Source organism: Scyliorhinus torazame, chromosome 19 (genome assembly GCF_047496885.1).
Source record: "Scyliorhinus torazame isolate Kashiwa2021f chromosome 19, sScyTor2.1, whole genome shotgun sequence".
NCBI lineage: Eukaryota > Metazoa > Chordata > Chondrichthyes > Carcharhiniformes > Scyliorhinidae > Scyliorhinus > Scyliorhinus torazame.
In genome coordinates this window covers 131,238,902-131,261,869 of record NC_092725.1, presented here as the reverse complement: position 1 = coordinate 131,261,869, position 22,968 = coordinate 131,238,902, and positions in this window count along the sequence as shown.

Below are 22,968 nucleotides of genomic sequence, written 5' to 3'. Positions count from 1 at the left end.
CAAAACTTTGGTAAGGCCACATTTGGAGTACTGTGTACAGTTCTGGTCGCCTCATTTTAGGAAGGATGTGGAAGCTCTGGAAAAGGTGCAAAGAAGATTTACCAGGATGTTGCCTGGAATGGAGAGTAGGTCTTACGAGGAAAGGTTGAGGGTGCTAGGCCTTTTCTCATTAGAGCGGAGAAGGATGAGGGGCGACTTGATAGAGGTTTATAAGATGATCAGGGGAATAGATAGAGTAGACAGTCAGAGACTTTTTCCCCAGGTGGAACACACCATTACAAGGGGACATAAATTTAAGGTGAAAGGTGGAAGATATAGGAGGGATATCAGAGGTAGGTTCTTTACCCAGAGAGTAGTGGGGGCATGGAATGCACTGCCTGTGGAAGTAGTTGAGTCGGAAACATTAGGGACCTTCAAGCAGCTGTTGGATAGGTACATGGATTACGGGAAAATGATATAGTGTAGATTTATTTGTTCTTAAGGGCAGCACGGTAGCATTGTGGATAGCACAATTGCTTCACAGATCCATGGTCCCAGGTTCGATTCCGGCTTGGGTCATTGTCTGTGCGGAGTCTGCACGTCCTCCCCGTGTCTGCGTGGGTTTCCTCCGGGTGCTCCAGTTTCCTCCCACAGTCCAAAGATGTGCGGGTTAGGTGAATTGGCTAATGATAAATTGCCCTTAGTGTCCAAATTGCCCTTGGTGTTGGGTGGAGGTGTTGAGTTTGGGTAGGGTGCTCTTTCCAAGAGCTGGTGCAGACTCAAAGGGCCGAATGGCCTCTTTCTGCACTGTAAATTCAATGATAATCTATGATTAATCTAGGACAAAGGTTCGGCACAACATCGTGGGCCGAAGGGCCTGTTCTGTGCTGTATTTTCTATGTTCTATGTTCTATGTCTTAAAGCTGCAGAATCCGGTTCAGAACCTCTTAAAACTATAAATTTCCAATTCACCATGTCTTAGCTGCAGTATCTAATCCACTACATAAAAACATAAGAAATAGCAGGAGGAGGAGCCAATTCATCCCTTTAAACCCATTCTGCCATCCGCTGAAATCATGGCGAATACTCTGTTTCAACGCTCTTTTCCACTATCGCCGTATCTTCTGATGTTTTTAAGATGTAGAAATCTATCAACCTCAGTTTTCAACACACTATGCATTAAAGCTGCAGTATCCAATTCTTTTAGCTTCTGATTAAATTTAGTTTATGAAACATAAAATGACCATTGTTCCAGATGGTTAATGGCTGGACGTGTCCCCCAAGGTGTGCTGTGAGACCCCTTGGAAGTCCCCATGCACCGACTCCGTAGTAATTTCCTGGGAAGTTTGAACTTCTAATGGGTAATTCCCCTGTTCCCAGAACTCTTTCCGGCTTGTTAACCCGAATAGTTACCCAGGTGATGTCAGAAAAATCCCAGTAGAAAGCTTGGTAACGATATAACTGACGCCCCCAATCGCTCACACTGGCACACGGAGTTCTTTTCTTTTCATCCATTTTGCCTGTAGTTTTATTTATGTCGGCAAATGGAGAGTTTTAAAAAATAAATTTAGAGTACCCAATTTTTTTTTCCAATTAGGGGGCAATTTAGCGTGGTCAATTCACCTACCCTGCACATCTTTGGGTTGTGGGGGGCGAAACCCACGCAGACACGGGGAGAATGTGCAAACTCCACACGGACAGTGACCCAGGGCCGGGATTCGAACCTGGGACCTCGGCGCCGTGAGGCAGCGGTGCTAACCACTGTGCCACGTGCTGCCCTGCAAATGGAGAGTTGACATATAATTTCAGCCATCTTAGAGCTGTGCCAACGCCAGCCACCTGAAATAAAAAGAGCAAATATTTCCGATCAGATAGTTTTAATTAGTAGGAATGATTGAATGTTAGTATACACGGTTTATACTTGTTGACAAGGCCACTTATCATCATAATGCAAGTCCCATCGGTGAAGATTTGAGGCATGGTGCCCCTTCCAAACTCAAAAGCAGTTCAAAAAACATCTCCAGGAAATTGCCAAAACAAAGTACCACATGGTAATGCCAAGTGCCTCAACTGATGAAGCAATGCTGCTCCACATTGAACACCACTTGGAAGAAGTATGGAAGATGGCAAGGGCACATCATGTACTCTTGGTGGGAAACTTCAATGCTCGTTGCCAAGAGCTGCTTATAGCACACACTACTGCCCAAATTGGCCAATTCCTGAACGAAATAAAGGCAGGAAATGCTGGAAAAACTCAGCAGGTCTGGAGAGGGAAACAGAGTTAATGTTTTGAGTCTGTACGATTTTCCTTCAGATCTCAAGAAAGAGGAATTGTGATGGATTTTATACAGTACAGGAGGGGGTGGAGCAAGGTAGAAGGCAGCGGTAGGCGTGAGCTAGGAGAGATTGCACAAAGCTGTGTAGGGCACAAGAGAAAGGCAGTGCTAATGGCAGTGTTAAGGGCTACAGTAGGCGCTTACAGTGGCATAAAGGTAAGATAGCAGAACATGTTACTGGGAGAACAAAACTCTGTTCTTAGTGAAAGCAAAACAAAGGAACAAGTGACAGATGGCCCTGTGGGGGAGGGGTGGGGGTGGTGGGGGGAGGGGGGGGGGTTGTGTTTTTAAAGGAGGTCAAGATGGATGAAAAATGTCATAGTCTAAAGTTGTTGAACTCAATGTTTGGACCAGAAGGCTGTAATGTGCCGAATCAGAAGATGAGGTGCTGTCCCTCCAGTTTCTGTTGGGCTTCAGTAGAACATTGTGGGCATGTGAGCAATCATGATGATGAGTTGAAATGGCAAATGAAGGAAAGATTGGGTCATGCTTGCGGACTGAGCACGTTGTTCTGCAAAGCGGTCACTGCGTCTGCTGTTAGTCTCCCCAGTGTCGAGGGGGCTGCCTTGGGAGCAGTGAATACAGTAAACCAGATTGAAGCAGGTGCAAATCAAATCTTGCTTCACCTGAAAGGAGTTTTTGGGGCCTCGGACAGTGGGGAAGGAGAAGGTAAAAGGGCAGGCGTTACACGTTCTGCGGGTGTATGAGAAAGAGCCATGGGAAGGGGATGACGAGTTGGGGGCGATGGCCAACTGGACTTGGGTGTCACATAGGAGCAGTTACTGCAGAATTCTGACAGGGGCGGTGGGCAAGAGGAAGATGTGTTTCACGGTGTCATCTAGCTGGATTTGGAAGCACGGCGGCACAGTGGTTAGCACTGCTGCCTCACAGCACCAGAGACCTGGGTTCAATTCCGGCCTTGGTTAACTGTCTGTGTGGAGTTTGCACATTTTATTCGTGTCTATGTGGGTTTCCTCCGGGCGCTCCGGTTTCCTCCCACAGTCCAAAGGTGTGCAGGTTAGGTGGATTGGCCATTGCTAAATTGCCCCTCAGTGTCCAAAGGATTAGGCGGGGTTACAGGGATACAATGGGGACTTGGGCCTAGTTAGGGTGCTTTTTCAGAGGGTCGGTGCAGACTTGATGGGCCGAATGGCTTCCTTCTGCAATGTAGGGATTCTATGAAATGGTGGAGGATGATCCTTTGAAAGCGAAGGCTGGTGGGGTGAAAAGTGCGGACAAGAAGGTTCTGGTGAAGAGAGGAAGGGCGAAAAGAATGGGACAAAGGTCGGACATGGTTGAGTGCCTTTCAACTACAGTGGGGGGAGTGGGGGAGCTTGGGTAAGGAGAAAGACAGACATGTCAGGAGCATTGTTTTCAAAGGTGGCGTTATAAGTACAGATGAGACAGGCAGGGAAACTGGGAGAATGGGATGGAGTGCTTCCAAGACGCTGGGTGTGAGGGTGTGTAGTTGCGGTAGCTGTGGGAGCCCGTGGGTTTGTAATGAATATTGGTCATCAGTCTATCTCCGGAAGTGGAGACAAGGAAGGGACGTGTCGGTGGCGAACCACGTGTAGGTGAGAGAGGAGTGGAAATTGGTAACAAAACTGGTGAATTTCTCCAGGTCCAGAAGAGAGCATGAAGCAGCACCGATACAGTCATCAATGTAACGGAATAATAATTGTAGGAGGGGCCCTGAGTGTGACGGGAACACGGAATGTTCCGCGTACCCCGCAATAAGATAGACATAACTGGGCCCATGCAGTACCCATAGCCACAGCCTGAAGGACATACAATACAGACAGAATTGTGAAAGAACATCCATGAGGGAAAAACCTACTTGAAATTGTCTTCACCAATCTACCTGTCGCAGATGCACAAATCCGTAGGAGGAATAAAGTGACCAGTGCACAGTGCCTGCGGAGACTAAGTTTCATTTTCTAACTGTGGACACCCTCTACCACATTGCATGACAACATTACTGTGCTAAATGGAAGAGATCCAGAACAGATCTAGCACCTCAAATCTGAGCATCAATGAGGCACAGCAGCAGCCAAATTGTGTTCAACCAGAATCTGGGGCGGGATTCTCCGCAATCGGTGCGATGTCAGCCGGCCAGCGCCAAAAGCGGCGTGAATCAGTCGGGCATCGCGCCGCCCCAAAGGTGCGGAATTCTCTGCATCTTGAGGGGCCGAGCCCTCAACTTGAGGAAATGACTTTGCCAGGCAGCGCATGCGCGGGAGCGTCAGCGGCCGCTCACGGCATCCCCGCGCATGCGCAAGAGGGGGTCTCTTCCGCCTCCGCCATAGTGGAGACCGTGGCGAAGGCGGAAGGAAAAGAGTGCCCCCACGGCACAGGCCCGCCCGCAGATCGGTGGGCCCCGATCGCGGGCCAGGCCACTGTGGGGGCACCCCCTGGGGCCAGATCGCCCCGCGCCCCCCCCCAGGACCCCGGAGCCCGCCCGCGCCGCCTTGTCCCGCCGTTCGAAAGGTGGTTCAATCAACGCCGGCTGCCGTGGGTTCACAGCGGCGGATCTTCGGCCCATCGCGGACCGGAGAATCGCCGGGGGTGGGCCCGCCGACCGGGGCGATTTCCACCGACCGGCGCGGCGCGATTCCCGCCCCCACCGAATCTCTGGTGGCGGAGAATTCGGAACACGGCGGGGGCGGGATTCACGCCAGCCCCAGGCGATTCTCCGACCCGGTGGGTGGTTGGAGAATCGCGCCCCTGTATCCTCAAGGCCCAACATGTCTTTCACTCTGCCATTATTATCACGCCTGGGGACAAACATTAGTTCAATGATGAGTGTTGTAAAGCGTGCCAGGAGTAACACTGACCATATCTAAAAATGAGACACCAACCTGGGGAAGCTGCAACACTGGCCCGCGTGGATACTAGATAACAGAAGCAAGATGCTAAAGACAGAGTTAAGTGACCCCACAATGAACTGATCAGATCAAAGTTCTGCAGTCTTGTCACATCCACTTATGAATGGTGGTGGGCATTTAAGCAGCTAAGAGGGAACATTCCTACCCTCAATGACAGTGTTCAGCCTATTAGTGCAAAAGACAAGAGGCCGGATTCTCCGTTTCAGAGACTAAGTGCTGACGCCGGGACTGAACCGGTGGTGTTCTACAACCACGAAAGCGGCGCCGGTCCAGGAGCAATTCAGGATCCATTAATGGGCTAACACCGACACCATGTGGAACTAGAGCAATTCCAATGAAAATCGGTGTCCGATTCGCCGTGGTCAGGATTGGCACTTGCGAGTCTGACGAGCTGCAGCCGCATATTAGCACGCCACTCCCCACACACACTCATCCCTGCCAACAGGATGGCAGCCCAAAGAGCGGCACCCCAGTTCGCAGGCACGGAGCTCGAGACCCTGCTGGACGCCGTGGAGGAGAAGATGGGCACCTTGCTCCCTGAGGTGGCAAGGAGTCCGCCACCCGCCGCTTTACGCCGGACTTCGGCACAGGTGGCAGAGGCCATGAACGCCGTGGGGCCCCACCATCAGGACCGACGAGCAGGGTGACAAGAATCTGCACCACCTCCTCAGGGCAGCCAGCGTGGGTACCAGCGCCCCGCCCCTGCCACCAACCCTCGTCCCAAACACCCGTAACCTCCCCACCCGGAGGGCGACCGAGCCCTACCCACCGGCATTCTGCTCCCACCCCACCCTGCAACACATGTCAATACCCAGTCCGCCCGCCATGGCCACCAACTGCCTACCCCCCTCTGCTGCCCACATCCAACTGCCGAACACTGCATTTTCTGCTTCCCCTTACCCCAGACGAAGGCGGTACATAGCCACAGGGAGAGAGAGAGAGAGAGAGAGAGAAGACTGCAGGGGACCCAGCGGACCTGCAGCCCCTCACCCTCGTGAACGGGACCTGTTCAGTGAGTCCGGGGAGAGGGCAGTCGCCAAGGCAGAGGTTGGCATCAGTGAACCAAGTGAGCCCCCATTGAGTTGCGGTGTCCCTATGGCATGCGTGCACAACCCCCACATCACGCCCACAGGACCCCACCACCCCCACACCACCCCACCACCCCCCCACCCCACCCCACCACCATAACCCCCCCACCACCCCCACACCACCCCCACCCCACCCCACCACCATAACCCCCCCCCCCCCACCTCCACCACACCAAACCAACCCCAGCACCCCACCACCCCCACACGACCACCCCAACCCACCATCCAACCATGCATTATGTCTTGTGTTTTGCAGGATCACCTGGCGACGAGGCGGACATTTCTGGTGAGCACCTGATACGTGCAGCGGTACATCAGGTGGACGTAGGAATCCCCGAGTTGGCGGAGGGCAGCCCAGCCCAGGGACTAACTGCCGTCCAGATGGGATGCGGGCCCTGGAAATGGCAGTCCCATCAATGCTGGAGATGCAGTCACAGAGCTGGGGATATATGGAGTGGTTGTCAGCGACCATCCAGCGCCTGCAGATGCTGTTAGAGGAGTCCAACCACCTGCAGGGGCAGGAGACGGTGCCGACAACGGGTGACACCCAAGCAAACAAGGCACAGGTGGCGAACAAGGTAGAGGCCTTGGGGGCGAAAGTATTGTCCATGGGTCAAGATGTCCAAGGTCTGGGGTATTCTATGCGGGCGGTGGTTGAGGCACAGGACAGTGCTGCCCTGTCACATGCAGCTATCTACCAAGACCACCTGGACACTGCAGCGGCCCTTCAGAACTTGACCCAGCCACAACGGGTCACAGCTACAGTTGTCGACAGCAATGCCCAGGGAGACCTGGCACAGTCACAGGGGGAGATGGCCCAGTCTCGGTGTTCCATGGCCACGAGTATTGAGACTCTGGTCGATCCGAGAGCAGGCCCCCAGGACGGGCAGTGCCAGGTGGCGGGAGAGCACCCGGAGAGCGCTCCAGCTGCACGCCCATCCCAAGGAGTAGTCCGGGGGCCATCGGACACCCCGAGGGAGGAGGAGGTGATGAAGACTGTGTCGGTGACCTTTGCAGAGGAGGTGCCGGAACACCGCAGTGCCTCGGACACCTTCCCCCACCCCGTCCGCTGAGCAGTGTCGCGCAATTCGCTGACTAATCACATGTTGCGATTCCAGGGTCAGCCGATGGAGAATCCCGCCCAAGGTTGGAACACATGCAACCGTTTAACCAGAGTTGCTGAGTGAATCATCCATCTTGGCCTCCTCCTGAAGCCATTACTGTAGTATCAGACTCCCCTCCAACTAGGAACTTTATGGAGCATAAAAGCCAACCCCACGAGAATGTTTTGACCTCATGTTTTGTATCACACCATTCAGAAACCAAGCTGCAGGCAACACCACAGGCTGGGCAGCAAGGGATTAATTCGGGCAGTTAGTAAAAGACAGTGGCTCAGTTAAAGCGTTTGGACATTGACTGATCTCCATCATTGATCAATTGTACCAAGGAAAAGCCATCACCTGCCATTGACTAAAACAACCAAGAGACGGATTACCCAATACAATGGCGCAAGGCGCATGTGATCGATATTACAGTCAAGGAATTGTAATGCAACTGAGGCCTGCGACACAAACAATGGTGCTGGAATCCGGCATTGTGACTACCTCAGGGAGGGAATAAAGCCATCCAAACCTTCAACAACCTTGGAGCCAGGTGTGGTTACTCTATTGCCTCAATAGAACAGGACAATTGTTGAAAGAATGTGAGAATATTATTCTTCGGGGATATATTTTCCATGGAAAGACTGTATTGTTTCAACCAGCATGAGCTGACCATATGCGGCTGAACTATGTGTAGAATAAAACGAAGAGTATTAACTGCCAGACACTGAAGTGAGTTTTCCAGACCAGCAGCAGAATGGTAGAATTGAGGACAGAAATCGGAGGACACCTCTGTTTCCTGCAGCCAATCAAGGACGTCGGTAGAGAAGACCAACCAAGGGGTGTTTGTAAGTATTAAGTTAGGTTATAAAGATTTAAGTATTAAGACAGGAACAAGGTGGGGGGTATAGCCTCCAAATGGGACATAAATGCAGGTAACTTTAATTTGTGATTGCTGAATGCAGACCATCTCGGAGGGCTGCTGGTAACTTAATGAAGCGATTGTGAATTATCAGAAGAAACTTGTCCTGCTGGTCATTTTGTTCAAGTTGTACACTTGCGAATTCACTCACGAACTTGAATTTGGGGAGGATCTCTGAGGGAGAAAGTGGATCCCCCTACAGAACTTACACTGTCATCACAGATGCCAGTCTTTGGCCAATTCAATTCGCTCCATTTAATATAGAGAAACACTGAGTACACAGGATACAGCAAAGGCTATAGTCTCTGACACCATTCTCGCTGCAGTGTTAAAGGCCACAGTCTGCTGTGCCTCAAGCCAAGCTGCTCCAACACTGCTTCAATACGGGCAGGTACCTGACAAAGTGATAAAAATTGCCCAGCTATGCCCTGTCCACAAAACTCCAGACAAATCCAAACAAACCAATTACACCACGTCAACCTACTTTAAATCATCAGCAAAGTGATGGAAGGGGTTGTTGACAGCGCTATCAAGCATCATTTACTCACTAATAACCTGCTCACTGATGCTCAGTTAGGATCCGTGAGGATCGCTCAGCTCCAAAGCTCATTACAACCTTGGTTCAAAGATGGATAAAAGGGATGAATTCGAGAGGTGGCATGTGAGTGATTGCATTCGGCATCAATGCAACATTTGATTGGATGTGATATCAAGGAACCCTAAATTGAAGTCAATGGAAATCAGGAGGAAAACTTGCCGCTGACTGGAATCATACCTAGCACAAATAAAATAGTTTTTGTTGGAGGCTGATCATTGCAACCCCCTGATATCACTGTGGGAGTTCCTTGTGGAAGTGTCCCAGGCCCCAACCATCTAGAGCTGCTTCACCAATGACTTTCACTCCACCATAACATCAGGGGTAGGGGTGTTGCTGATGATTCCAGTGTTCAATTCCATATGAGGTGTCAGATATATATAGGGAAATGAGGGACGAAGGGGAGACTATGGTAGATGAACTAAAAGGGAAATGGGAAGAAGAGCTGGGGGAGGAGATCGAGGAGGGGCTGTGGGCTGATGCCCTAAGCAGGGTAAACTCGTCGTCCTCGTGTGCCAGGCTAAGCCTGATTCAGTTTAAGGTATTACACAGGGCACATATGACTGGAGCACGGCTCAGTACATTTTTTGGGGTGGAGGATAGGTGTGCGAGGTGCTCGAGAAGCCCAGCGAATCATCCATTTGTAACTATTTAGATAATGAAGCAGTCCATGCTTGCATGCAGAAAGACCTGGACAGCATTTAAGCTTAAGCTGGTAAGCATCATTCTTTTCATACAAGTGCCATGCAAAATTAGCTGCAATAAGAAAGAGTCTAAACACTTTCTATTGTTATTCAATGGCCTCGCCATCACCAGAATTCTCCACCATCAATATCCTGATGGTCAGTATTGCCCAGAATAATAACGGGGCCACGACATAAATATTTTGGCTACCAGGTCTGGGCTGAGGCTGGATATTCCACAGCAAATGATTCACTTATTTACTCCCCAAAACCTTCCAACAGCAAACAAAGCATGTCAGGAGTGTGATGGAGTACTCTCTACCATACGTCTTTGGGAATTGTGAGGTACAAAATCCTTTAACTTAAAATATCTCTGACGTGGAGATGCCGGCGTTGGACTGGGGTGAGCACAGTACGAAGTCTTACAACACCAGGTTAAAGTCCAACAGGTTTGTTTCAAATCACTAGCTTTCGGAGCACTGCTCCTTCCTCAGGTGAATGAAGAGGTATGTTCCAGAAACATATATATAGACAGATTCAAAGATGCCAGACAATGCTTGGAATGCGAGCTTTAGCAGGTGATTAAATCTTTACAGATCCAGAGATGTGGTAACCCCAGGTTAAAGAGGTGTGAATTGTGTCAAGCCAGGACAGTTGAGAATTGTTAATTTCTCAGTTGAGAATTGTTAATTTCTAACAATGGGATCGTCATGTTATGCCTGGCTTAATAAGGTATGAATAACAAGTATTTATGAACAAGTAGAATTTATTAAGCAGGATGTTACAACAAACATTCAACAAAAGCAGTAAAGACAACATGGAAGGTCTCATTCCTCAAGGCCCCAATATTCCTTCCATGCTGCCAGCACTGGCAATGTCTTTCTTCTTTTATCTCTGTCGTAACGTTATCTTGAACTGCGTCTCAGAGGAATTATACCACAGAAACTGTGCCAAGAAAGTTACTGATTTTCAACTTTTATCCTGAATTATTACTGTTCCTTTTCCTTATTAGGAAATATTTCAAATTAACCTCGTTCGTTGACATAGGGCGAGATCATCTGGTATCACCCCAAACTCTGATACAAGACTCATGTAGACTGAAGACAAGTGTCCATCTTATTTCATAGAACATAGAACATACAGTGCAGAAGGAGGCCATTCAGCCCATCGAGTCTGCACCGCCCCACCTAAGCCCTCACTTCCACCCTATCCCCGTAACCCAATAACTCCTCCTAACCTTTTTGGTCACTAAGGGCAATTTATCATGGCCAATCCACCTAACCTGCACGTCTTTGGACTGTCGGAGGAAACCAGAGCGCCCGGAGGAAACCCACGCAGACACGGGGAGGACGTGCAGATTTTGCACAGTCACCCAGCGGGGAATCGAACCTGGGTCCCTGGCGCTGGGAAGCCACAGTGCTATCCACGTGTGCTACCATGCTGCCCACTGTGCCACTGTGCTGCCCACACTGGGCCTCCAGAGTGACATTCCGTTGTGACAAACTGACACACCCTTGTAGGTACAGATTTCAGGCATACAAATAATTTTACACCCTCTTATCAATAACACAACCTACTGTACACAATTCACTCAACATATTACCCAATTCCCTCAGATACCAAGACAATTAAGAGTAATAATTATGACCATAACATCAGGAAAGGAATGTCTTTTAAAGTAAAGATGGCCTGTCCCACAGAAATGTTTAACCAGCAATGCCCACATCCCACAGATAAGAACATAAGAACTAGGAGCAGGAGGAGGCCATCTGGCCCCTCGAGCCTGCTCCGCCATTCAATGAGATCATGGCTGATCTTTTGTGGACTCAGCTCCACTTTCCGGCCCGAACACCATAACCCTTAATCCCTTTATTCTTCAAAAAAGCTATCTATCTTTATCTTAAAAACATTTAATGAAGGAGCCTCAACTACTTCACTGGGCAAGGAATTCCATAGATTCACAACCCTTTGGGTGAAGAAGTTCCTACTAAGCTCAGTCCTAAATCTACTTCCCCTTATTTTGAGGCTATGCCCCCTAGTTCTGCTTTCACCCGCCAGTGGAAACAACCTGCCCGCATCTATCCTATCTATTCCCTTCATAATTTTATATGTTTCTATAAAATCCCCCCTCTTCTTTCTAAATTTCAACGAGTACAGTCCCAGTCTACTCAACCTCTCCTTGTAGTCCATCCCCTTCAGCTCAGGGATTTACCGAGTGAATCTCCTCTGCACACCCTCCAGCACCAGTACGTCCTTTCTCAGGTAAGGAGACCAAAACTGAACACAATACTCCAGGTGTGGCCTCACTAACACCTTACACAATTGCAGCATAACCTCCCTAGTCTTAAACTCCATCCCTCTAGCAATGAAGGACAAAATTCCATTCGCCTTCTTAATAACCTGTTGCACCTGTAAACCAACTTTTGCGACTCATGCACTAGCACACCCAGGTCTCTCTGCACAGCAGCATGTTTTAATATTTTATCATTTAAATAATAATCCCTTTTGCTGTTATTCCTACCAAAATGGATAACCTCACATTTGTCAACATTGTATTCCATCTGCCAGACCCTAGCCCATTCACTTAGCCTATCCAAATCCCTCTGCAGACTTCCAGTCCTCTGCACGTTTTGCTTTACCACTCATCTTAGTGTCGTCTGCAAACTTGGACACATTGCCTTTGGTCCCCAACTCCAAATCATCTATGTAAATTGTGAAAAATTGTGGGTCCAACACTGATCCCTGAGGGACACCACTGGCTACTGATTGCCAACCAGAGAAACACCCATTAATCTCCACTCTTTGCTTTCTATTAATTAACCAATCCTCTATCCATGCTACTACTTTATCCTTAATGCCATGCATCTTTATCTTATGCAGTAACCTTTTGTGTGGCACCTTGTCAAAGGCTTTCTGGAAATACAGACATATCACATCCAGATATACCGCTCCCTAAGTCTTGCCTAATCGCATCATAATTACCCTTCCCACAATTATAAATCTTGCCCTGCCATATGGCCCTATCCCTCTCCATTGCAAGAGTGAAAGGCACCGAATTGTGGTCACTATCTCCAAAGCGCTCTCCCACAAACAAATCTAACACTTGGCCCGGTTCATTACCCAGTACTAAATCCAATGTGCCCCCCCCTCTTGTCGGCCTATCCACATATTGTGTCAGGAAACCTTCCTGCACACACTGTACAAAAACTGCCCCATCCGAACTGTTTGACCTACAGAGGTTCCGATCAATATTTGGAAAGTTAAAGTCACCCATGACAACTACCCTGAGACCTCCACATCTATCCATAATCTGTTTTGCAATTTCTTCATCCACATCTCTATTACTATTTGGGGGCCTATAGAAAACTCCTAACAACGTGACCGCTCCTTTCCTATTTCTCAATAGGCAGATGCCCCTCAAACTGCCTTTCTGCAGCCGTTAAACTATCCTTAATTAACAATGCTACTCCTCTACCTCTTTTACCACCTTCCCTAATCTCACTGAAACATCTATACCCCGGAACTTCCAACAACCATTCCTGTCACTGTTCTGACCATGTCTCCGTAATGGCCACAACATCGTAGTCCCAAGTACCAATCCACGCTCCAAGTTCACCTCCCTTATTCCAGGTGCTCCTTGCATTGAAGTAGACACATTTCAACCCACCTTCCTGTCTGCCGGTACACTCCTGTGACCTTGATACCCTCCTCAGTACCTCACTTCTCTCAACACTGGCTTCTGGGCTACAGCTCATTTTCCCATACCCCTGACAAATTAGTTTAAACCCCTCCGAAGAGCCACAGCAAATTTCCCTCCCAGGATATTGGTGCCCCTCTGGTTCAGGTGCAAACCGTCCTGTCTGTACAGGTCCCACCTTCCCCAGAATGAGCTCCAATTATCCATGTATCTGAAACCCTCCCTCCTACACCATCCCTGCAGCCACGTGTTTATCTGCACTCTCTCCCTGTTCCTCACCTCACTAGCACGTGGCACGGGCAACAAACCAGAGATGACAACATGGTTTGTCCTGGCTCTCAGCTTCCACCTAGCTCCCTAAATTCCTGTTTCAAATCCCCGTCCCTTCTCTTACCTATGTCGTTGGTACCGATGTGTACCACGACTTGTAACTGTTCCCCTCCCCCTTAAGGATTCTGAAAGCACGGTCCAAGACAACAAAAGAGGTTGAATGTCTTGTCAAGTGGAAAAAGGAAGCGTATGTAAGGATGAGAAAGCAAGGTTCAGTTGAGTCGCTTGAAGGTTACAAGGTAGCAAGGAATAAGCTAAAAAAAGGACTTAGGAGAGCTAGGAAGGGGCATGAGAAGTCCATGGCGGGTTGGATCAAGGAAAACCCCAAGGCTTTTTACTCTTATGTGAGAAATAAAATAATGACCAGAGTGAGGTTAGGACCGGCAAAGGACATTAGTGGGAACTTGTGAATGGAGTCAGAAGAAATAGGAGAGGCGTTGAATGAATACTTTTCTTCAGTGTTCACCAAGGAGAGGGGCCATGTTTTTGATGATGAGAGTGTGATACAGGCGGGAAGGCTGGAGGAGGTATATGTTCTGAGGAAGGATGTATTAGCAATTTTGAAAAACCTTTGGGTCGACAAGGCCCCTGGGCCAGATGCGATAGATCCAAGGATTCTTTGGGAGACAAGGGATGAGATTGCAGAGACGTTGGCTTTGATCTTTGGGTCCTCACTGTCCACAGGGATAGTGCCAGAGGACTGGAGAGTGGCGAATGTTGTTCCTCTGTTCAAGAAAGGGAATAGGAATGACCCTGGTAATTATAGGCCGGTTAGTCTTACTTTGGTGGTTGGTACGTTAATGGGAAAAGGTCCTGAAGGTTAGGATTTATGACAATTTGGAAAGATGCAGCTTAATCCGGGATAGTCAACACGGATTCGTGAAGGGTAAGTCTTGCCTCACAAATTTGATTGAATTCTTTGAGGAGGTAACTAAGTGTGTAGATGAAGGTAGAGAAGTTGATGTCGTATACATGGATTTTAATAAGGCGTCTGATAAGGTTCCCCATGGTCGGCTTATGAAGAAAGTAAGGAGGTGTGGGGTAGATGGAAATTTGGTCAATTGGATAAGTAACTGGCTATCACATAGAAGACAGAGGGTGGTGGTGGATGGAAAATTTTCAGACTGGAGACCAGTTACCAGCGGTGTTCCACAGGGATCAGTGCTGGGTCCTCTGCTATTTATGATTTTTCTCAATGACTTGGAGGAGGGGGCTGAAGGGTGGGTCAGTAAATTTGCTGATGACACCAAGATTGCTGGAGTAGTGGATGAGGTGGAGGGCTGTTGTAGGCTGCAAAGAGACATTGATAGGATGCAGAGCTGTGCCGAAAAATGGCAGATGGAGTTTAACCCTGATAAGTGCAAGGTGATTCATTTGGGTAGAATTTTTTTTAATGCGGATTACAGGGTAAACGGCAGGATTCTGAGGAATGTGGAGGAACAGAGAGATCTTGGGGTTCATGTCCACAGATCTCTGAAGGTTGCCACTCAAGTGGATAGAGCCGTGAAGAAGGCCTACAGTGTGTTAGCGTTTATTAGTAGGGGGCTTGAGTTTAAGAGCCGTGGGATTATGCTGCAACTGTACATGACCCTGGTGAGACCACATTTGGAGTATTGTGTGCAGTTCTGATCACCTCACTACAGGAAGGATGTGGAAGCATTGGAAAGGGTTTATACGATGATGAAGGGGATAGATAGAGTGGACGTTCAGAGACTATTTCCTCGGGTGGATGTAGCTGTTACAAGGGGGCATAACTATAAGGTTCAGGGTGGGAGATATAGGAGGGATGTCCAAGGTAGGTTCTTTACTCAGAGAGTGGTTAGGGTGTGGAATGGACTGCCTGCTGTGATAGTGGAGTCGGACACTTTAGGAACTTTCAAGCGGTTATTGGATAGGCACATGGAGCACACCAGAATGATAGGGAATGGGATACCTTGATCTTGGTTTCGGACAAAGCTCGGCACAACATCGAGGGCCGAAGGGCCTGGTCTGTGCTGTACTGTTCTATGTTGGGCCCACAACTGTTCACAATTTACATAAATGATTTGGAGTTGGGGACCAAGGGCAATGTGTCCAAGTTTGCAGACGACACTAAGATTAGTGGTAAAGCAAAAAGTGCAGAGGATACTGGAAGTCTGCAGAGGGATTTGGACAGGCTAAGTGAATGGGCTAGGGTCTGGCAGATGGAATACAATGTTGACAAATGTGAGGTTATCCATTTTGGTAAGAATAACGGCAAAAGGGATTATTATTTAAATGATAAAAAATTAAAACATGCTGCTGTGCAGAGAGATCTGGGTGTGCTAGTGCATGAGTCGCAGAAAGTTGGTTTTCAGGTGCAACAGGTGATTAAGAAGGCAAATGGAATTTTGTCCTTCATTGCTAGAGGGATGGAGTTTAAGACTAGGGAGATTATGCTGCAATTGTATAAGGTGTTAGTGAGGCCACACCTGGAGTATTGTGTTCAGTTTTGGTCTCCTTACTTGAGAAAGGACGCACTGGCACTGGAGGGTGTGCAGAGGAGATTCACTAGGTTAATCCCAAAGCTGAAGGGGTTGGATTACGAGGAGAGGTTGAGTAGACTGGGACTGTACTCGTTGGAATTTAGAAGGATGAGGGGGGATCTTATAGAAACATATAAGATTATGAAGGGAATAGATAGGATAGATGCGGGCAGGTTGTTTCCACTGGCGGGTGAAAGCAGAACTAGGGGGCATAGCCTCAAAATAAGGGTAAGTAGATTTAGGACTGAGTTTAGGAGGAACTTCTTCACCCAAAGGGTTGTGAATCTATGGAATTCCTTGCCCAGTGAAGCAGTAGAGGCTCCTTCATGAAATGTTTTTCAGATAAAGATAGATAGTTTTTTGAAGAATAAAGGGATTAAGGGTTATGGTGTTCGGGCCGGAAAGTGGAGCTGAGTCCACAAAAGATCAGCCATGATCTCATTGAATGGCGGAGCAGGCTCGAGGGGCCAGATGGCCTACTCCTGCTCCTAGTTCTTATGTTCTTATGTTCTTATGTTCTATGTTCATTGGCTCCCCATTATCTACCGCACTGGTAATGTCCTCAAAAAATTCCACTAAATTAAGTTTGGCATGACCTGCTATTTATGAACCCATGCTGCGTCTGCCCAATGAATTTTTAAAAAACCTCTCTGCATTACATTGCAATCAACCCATTGCATCAGCCTTTCTGTGTCCTCTTGATGTCTATCTTTTTGCTATCTGCAAAATTTGAAATTGCACCCTACACACCAACCCCAGGGGAACACCAGTTTGGAAACCAACTATTCATCACTCAGCCAACTTTGCATCCCTGCTGCCACTGTCCTTTTAGTCCATGGACTTCATACTTTGCTGGAACCCCCATGTAGGTGAAATGTAGAATCTGGGGTTGTCCTCTTTAAGAAAAGAGAAGTTTGAGAGGAAATTAGATAGACTAGATAGAAACTGTTTCCACTGGCAGAAGAGTTAAGTGCTCGAGGACATCAATTCAAAGCGATTGGCAGAAGAGCTAAAGGCAGCATTGGGAACATTTGTTTTCCGCAGTGAGTGGTGTCTCTCTGGAATGTATGGTCTGAAGAGGTTTTAGCGGCAGATTCAAGTGTGACTTTCAAAAGGAAATTGGATAAGCTCCCGAGGGGAAAGGACTTACAGGACCATGGGAACAGTGTTGGAGAGTGGGACTTGCTAAATCGATGGGTTGAATAATAATAATAATCTTTATTAGTGTCACAAGTAGGCTCACATTAGCACTGCAATGAAGTTACTGTGAAAATTACCTAGTGGCCACACTCCGGCCCCTGTTCGGGTACACCTGACAAGGACGTCTTTCGTGGCTTATGGGAGGAAAGAGGAGCACCCGGAGGAAACCAACGCAGACACGAGGAGAACATGCAGACTCTGCACAGACAGTGACCCAAGCCTGGAATCGAACCTGGGACCCTGGCGCTGTGAAGCAACAGTGCTAACCACTGTGCTACCGTGCTGCCCATGGCCTCTTCCTGTGATGTAATTATTGGAAGATTCTATGAGTGCAGCTTCAACAACACTCACGAAACTCAACACTTTCCCAGTGCTGTCTATATCCTATCTACAGTCAACTCTCGGGTGTCCCGTTCCTGCGCGATATTGTGAATGGTGAAATCGTGAATGGTGGACTTGTGTCTGTACAATACACTCTTTCTAAACGTGTAGGGAAAGTGAGAGTTTAACAGTTTAACATGAGAGTTTAAGGGTGGGATTTTATGCTCCTCCCCGTGGTGGTGTCATGGTGGTGGAAGCAGGAAATATTGCAAGAGGACAAAAATCGGTTTTATGACATTTTAAAGATTTTGTGATTATGCCATTAAGGCTCCCATAGTAGGCTGTGTTTCCTGCTGCATAGTGTCAGGAACATATTTAGCATAATTTTCAATATCGTTGTCATGGATTTTCCCAGTATCAGCAGTAACATGTATTTAACAAGACATAATCGGATGTGACCTGCCCAGCAAAGGTAGAAATCTGCCTAGTGACAGCAGTAGCTAGTATTCAAAAGGTTGTATGAGATTATAAGGCATTTAGGTAGATTCAGATGTGAATAGCTTATTAGCAGAAACAGTTTCTGTAGATGATTGGGAGATCAATGCGGTATACACGTGCTAATGCCTAGAATCAAGGGATTTGACAGCAGCTGACAACCAAATACACAGAAGCTAGAATCAAGGTACAACAAAGTTATAATTGCCAGGCCCTCAGAAGCAAGGCCAGGCCAATTGACACCTATCAGCCTCAGAGACAGACAACCCAGTTTCCAGCTAGTAGCCTAGAGGCCAAGTTTTACATGTAACAGCCTCTGAGTCTTGGAGCCAAGGCAGTGCAGAAAACCTTTGCAAAGGAAGTTCAAATATCTTCACTGGACCGGGACAAGATGTCTCCCAGGCGTGATTATCGCCCCTGTATTGTGTGGGAACTATAGGTGGTTTTAACTTGTAGAGTTATTTAATTTGGATGTTGTGTCGGGGAGATGAGGAAATCGTAAGGAGTTCAGAGATTACATATACACTTTGGAACAAGGGATATGTTCTACATAAACTGTGTGTATGTTATTCATATACTAAATTGTCTTAGCATAGCATCGTCTTGTTCTTGTGTATTTGCCTTTTCTTTAATTTAATTTAATTTAATAACTAGTCTGTAATAAATTGTTGCACACGACTGCTTATTCTCACTGGGAATTCACGTGTCTCCTCACACCATTCCAAAAACAAGACTATTCACCCTCACAAATCGGTGTTCCATGTTGGCATACCCTTGTAGCTAACATCAGCGTGGATCATGACAATCATTAAAACTCAATAAAAGGCTCCTTGACAGAATCCTCCTTCCAACCCCCGCGCCCCCCCCCCCCCACTCCTCCACCCCCTCCCCCCCCCCCCCCCCGCCCCCTTCCCTCCCATCCCAAATAAACAACCCCGGAATACAATCACACCTTTTGCAACAGCATTCTTTCATCACAACCTTCTCAAGGATAATTGGGGAACGGAGATAAATGCTTGCCACACCTTGGGAATGAATAAAGGATGGAATAGAAAATAAATAGCAAAGGTGATTTTGAACAAGAATTAACAAACTTAACTTAGATTAGGTAATATAGCTTTTTAATGCAGTTTCCTGTTCATAGAATAGTTTTTTAACATTTTTTTAAAATTTAAAGTACCCAATTCATTTTTTTTTTCCCAATTAAGGGGTAATTTAACGTGGCCAATCTACCTACCCTGCACATCTTTGGGTTGTGGGGGTGAAACCCACACAGACACGGGGAGAATGTGCAAACTCCACACGGACAGTGACCCAGAGCTGGGATCGTGTGCATTTTCCCTCAATGGGGTTGTTTCTTATTTGTAATATACTGTTCAGCTCCGTAGGGTCTCTGGGAGAGCGTGACAGTTGATGTAGTTAACACAATCAAAATGGTGAGCCCACCCAATACAATGAATGTAGTCAAGGAAGGCAACTGTTAAGATAGAAAGGATAGTCAGTCCAATAAAGAGAATCAGTACAAGCAAGACGGTCAGAATAGCCAACACAAATAAGATAATCAATTTAGTTAAGATTGTGAGACAATTGGGACTGTCAAAGTAAATAAGAGAGGTTAGATTTGTGAAGGCAGTCAGAATAGTCTAAGCTATCACGGTAGTGAATAAAGTCAGGGATCGTCAACACAATCAAGACAGTTAGGCAATCATGATCGCAAATCAAATCAGGTTGTTTGAGGTAGCTAATGTAGTGGGGGAAGTCAACAGAGTCAAGGATAATAAGGTTGCTAAGACTATGAACAAAATAGAGCCAATCAGGATACCAACCAAAGCAAGCAAGACAGTATGGACAAAAGAAAAATGGTCAAAATAATGAATGCAATCGTAACAGGAAGAACAGATTGGACAGTCAGCACTGACAGGGAGCTAAGGCAGCCATGGCAAGAAATGCAGCAAGGCAATTAAATTTAATGTTCAATCAGGACATCCAACACTGTTAAGACAGTCAAGGCTGACAGGACATTCAAATCAATTAAGTCAAGTGGCATAGATAAGTCCGCAAACCCCTTGATGATTGCCATGATTCAAAGCCGTTTTCTGATGATTAATGGAAGTGTGCAAGTTACGGTCTTAAATGCTTCTGTTTTATTCCCAAATCTTTGTTAACCTTCTTCTGCTCAATGGTGATAGTTTTCGTAACTTCTTAGCTAATTTTTGTATTTGCAGCAATGCGCCAGAGGTGAACATCACTGATAATGACACTAATTTTGACGCTTGCACAAAGTGGAATTAGGATTAATCACAATAAGAGGATGGCAGAAATAATAGTCACATTGCGAATGTTTGGAAAAAAAGCTGAGTCTTGCGTATGTGCAGTTTTACAGCTGCAAGAATCAATGAAGAGAAGGATAAAATATTGAACTCCAGTGTTAATAATCAGGAGCTTCAATAATATTATTTTTCTTTAATATTTGTTCTTGGGATGTGGGTGTTGCTGGCTAGACCAGCATTTGTTAACCGTCCCCAACTGCTCTTGAACTGAGTGGCTTGCTAGGCCATTTCAATGGGGGCAGTTAAGACACAACTGCATCACAGTGAACTTACGCTGTTTGGTAGTGTTAGTATAATCAATGCTGCAAGCAAAATATCTTAGCTCAATTTCCATTGACCTATTTACATGTTCAAATTAGCACTGAGTGTGCCCTTCCGAGTTGAGTTTGGTTTTAAAATTCACCTTCTGGTCTATATATACAAATTGTTTACATTTTAAAGATCTTTGTCTAACTGGCGAAACTTTATTTTGAGTCCTCAGCTAATTAGTGTTGTCTACAATCTCGGCTTGATTTATCTTTTCCCATTAGGTCACAGACACGTTACTCAGTAATGAATTACTTTTGGATTGGCTCCAAATAGCATTTGCACTTCCAATGTCAGGGAAAGTGATTATAAATTGGGACAAACCTGTCATATTAAGTAAATAATTCACAAAAATCGGCATGAATGTTTGAGAGGCTGTTGAATATGTATTACATTACCTATCACAGATACATCCCTCTGAGAGATGTGTGCACAGTTCTGTAAGTTGTACGGAGGCATAAGACATTTAGAAAAGATAGTGGTTGATAATTGCATTACTCTGATACTTTAGCATATATTTTGCCAATCCTTATCTGGATGAATTAATCTTGCATTGCCACAGGCAATGAAAAATTGGCACATATTGAAAAATTGTATCATTCAGCCCTCTGATTTTCCACCCATTGAAATTAATAGACAGTGAAATTGTGGGCAGTGAACTTGCAATTGTCTGAAGTGTACTTGCCCGTTACCTCATTTTGGTGATGATGTGGAGAATCTATCACCCAGAAATTCCAAACCACCACACCCATTATTGTGGAAACTAAACATTCCACTCGGGCAGGCAGGAGTGGCACATGCTCACTAAGAGCAAGAAATTTGCATGCCACCATTTGGGGGAAAAGCAAAATTTGCCCCCCCCCGGGGCTTGCATCTGAAATAGGCTTTGGGCACATTTCTGCTGATGCCGCAACTCAATTTTCAAAGCCTCTCCTTCCCCAGCGAGCTGCCGACAGCTGCTCATGAAATGTCTCCAGCTCACCAGATCGATGATGTAGAGGCCCAAGTTAAATGTTAGATACAGCTCAGGCCTCTCCACTCCGCTAGTCCTTGTACTCCACTGGCTTCCTACTGCTCAAGATTGCCATATTAATCAACAGCTGAAATGTTTGTGTTGCCCAAATATAAACCTAAATTAAAATGTTTGTGTTAATTACAGGGAAGGGTAGTGAATAGAACACACTTTAATAGAGACGAGGGATGTATTGATTTATACAGGAATATAATCCTAAGAGAAAGCCTGCAATCTATAAAAACTCAAAAGCCATAAATCTAGTGGGGGCGATCATAAAATACAGAAGAAATGTTATGCAAATAATACTACAATTCATGACATACAGAAAGACATATAAAGGAAACAATTCTTGAATGCATATCAAGAGTAAAGTTTATCCAAGCCGAAGTGGATTTATTGAAATTCTTTGAGGATGTTACAGTTGGTGAATCAAAGTAAGGTAAATGCTTTGTTGTTTGGCATTCATACAATATTTGGAAAGGTACTTAACAGGAGATTTATGGTGAAAGCTTGTCGCATTTAATAAGAAGTGCAGCAGTGAATTATGAATTGTTTAGACAATGGAAAACCAAGGAAAGATATCAATGGTAACAGGCTTAATTGGGCAGATGCGACGGATGGACTCCCCAGAGAACTCCCCAGAGAACTGCACAAAATGTTACATGTAGAATGGCTCCGGTTATGAATGATTCAAAGTTGTATGGAGGCATGGGATGTTCGGAAGTTCTCAGAGATATAGCTAAGCAAGGGAGCAGAAAACTGGCAAAAAGCAAATATGATTGAGAAATCTAGGATTGTATGTACTGGTGCTGAAATAACAGAAACAATTTAACTACAGCAGCAAAAGACCATCGAGGGTATAAGAATGAGCCATCAGTAGGGCGGATATTCAGTTATAACCCCCTTATTCAAGTCAGTGGCAGAAAAACATTTTCAAAAGTATTCTTATTGAAGTTCTTCCATTTTAGTAAATAATGCAACAAAACCACAGGAATGATACAGCATTGCAAAAATGTTTCATCGTACATAGACACAGAGAAGGGCAGAAGAACTGCAGTATAGTTGGCCCAATACAATCACTAAACTCTACTTGCCTACCCTCTATGCATTACCAGAGAACAAGAGAGAGGAGGATAATATTGTTGTACCGGATCAGACCCCAATCTATGTCAGGAAATTGAC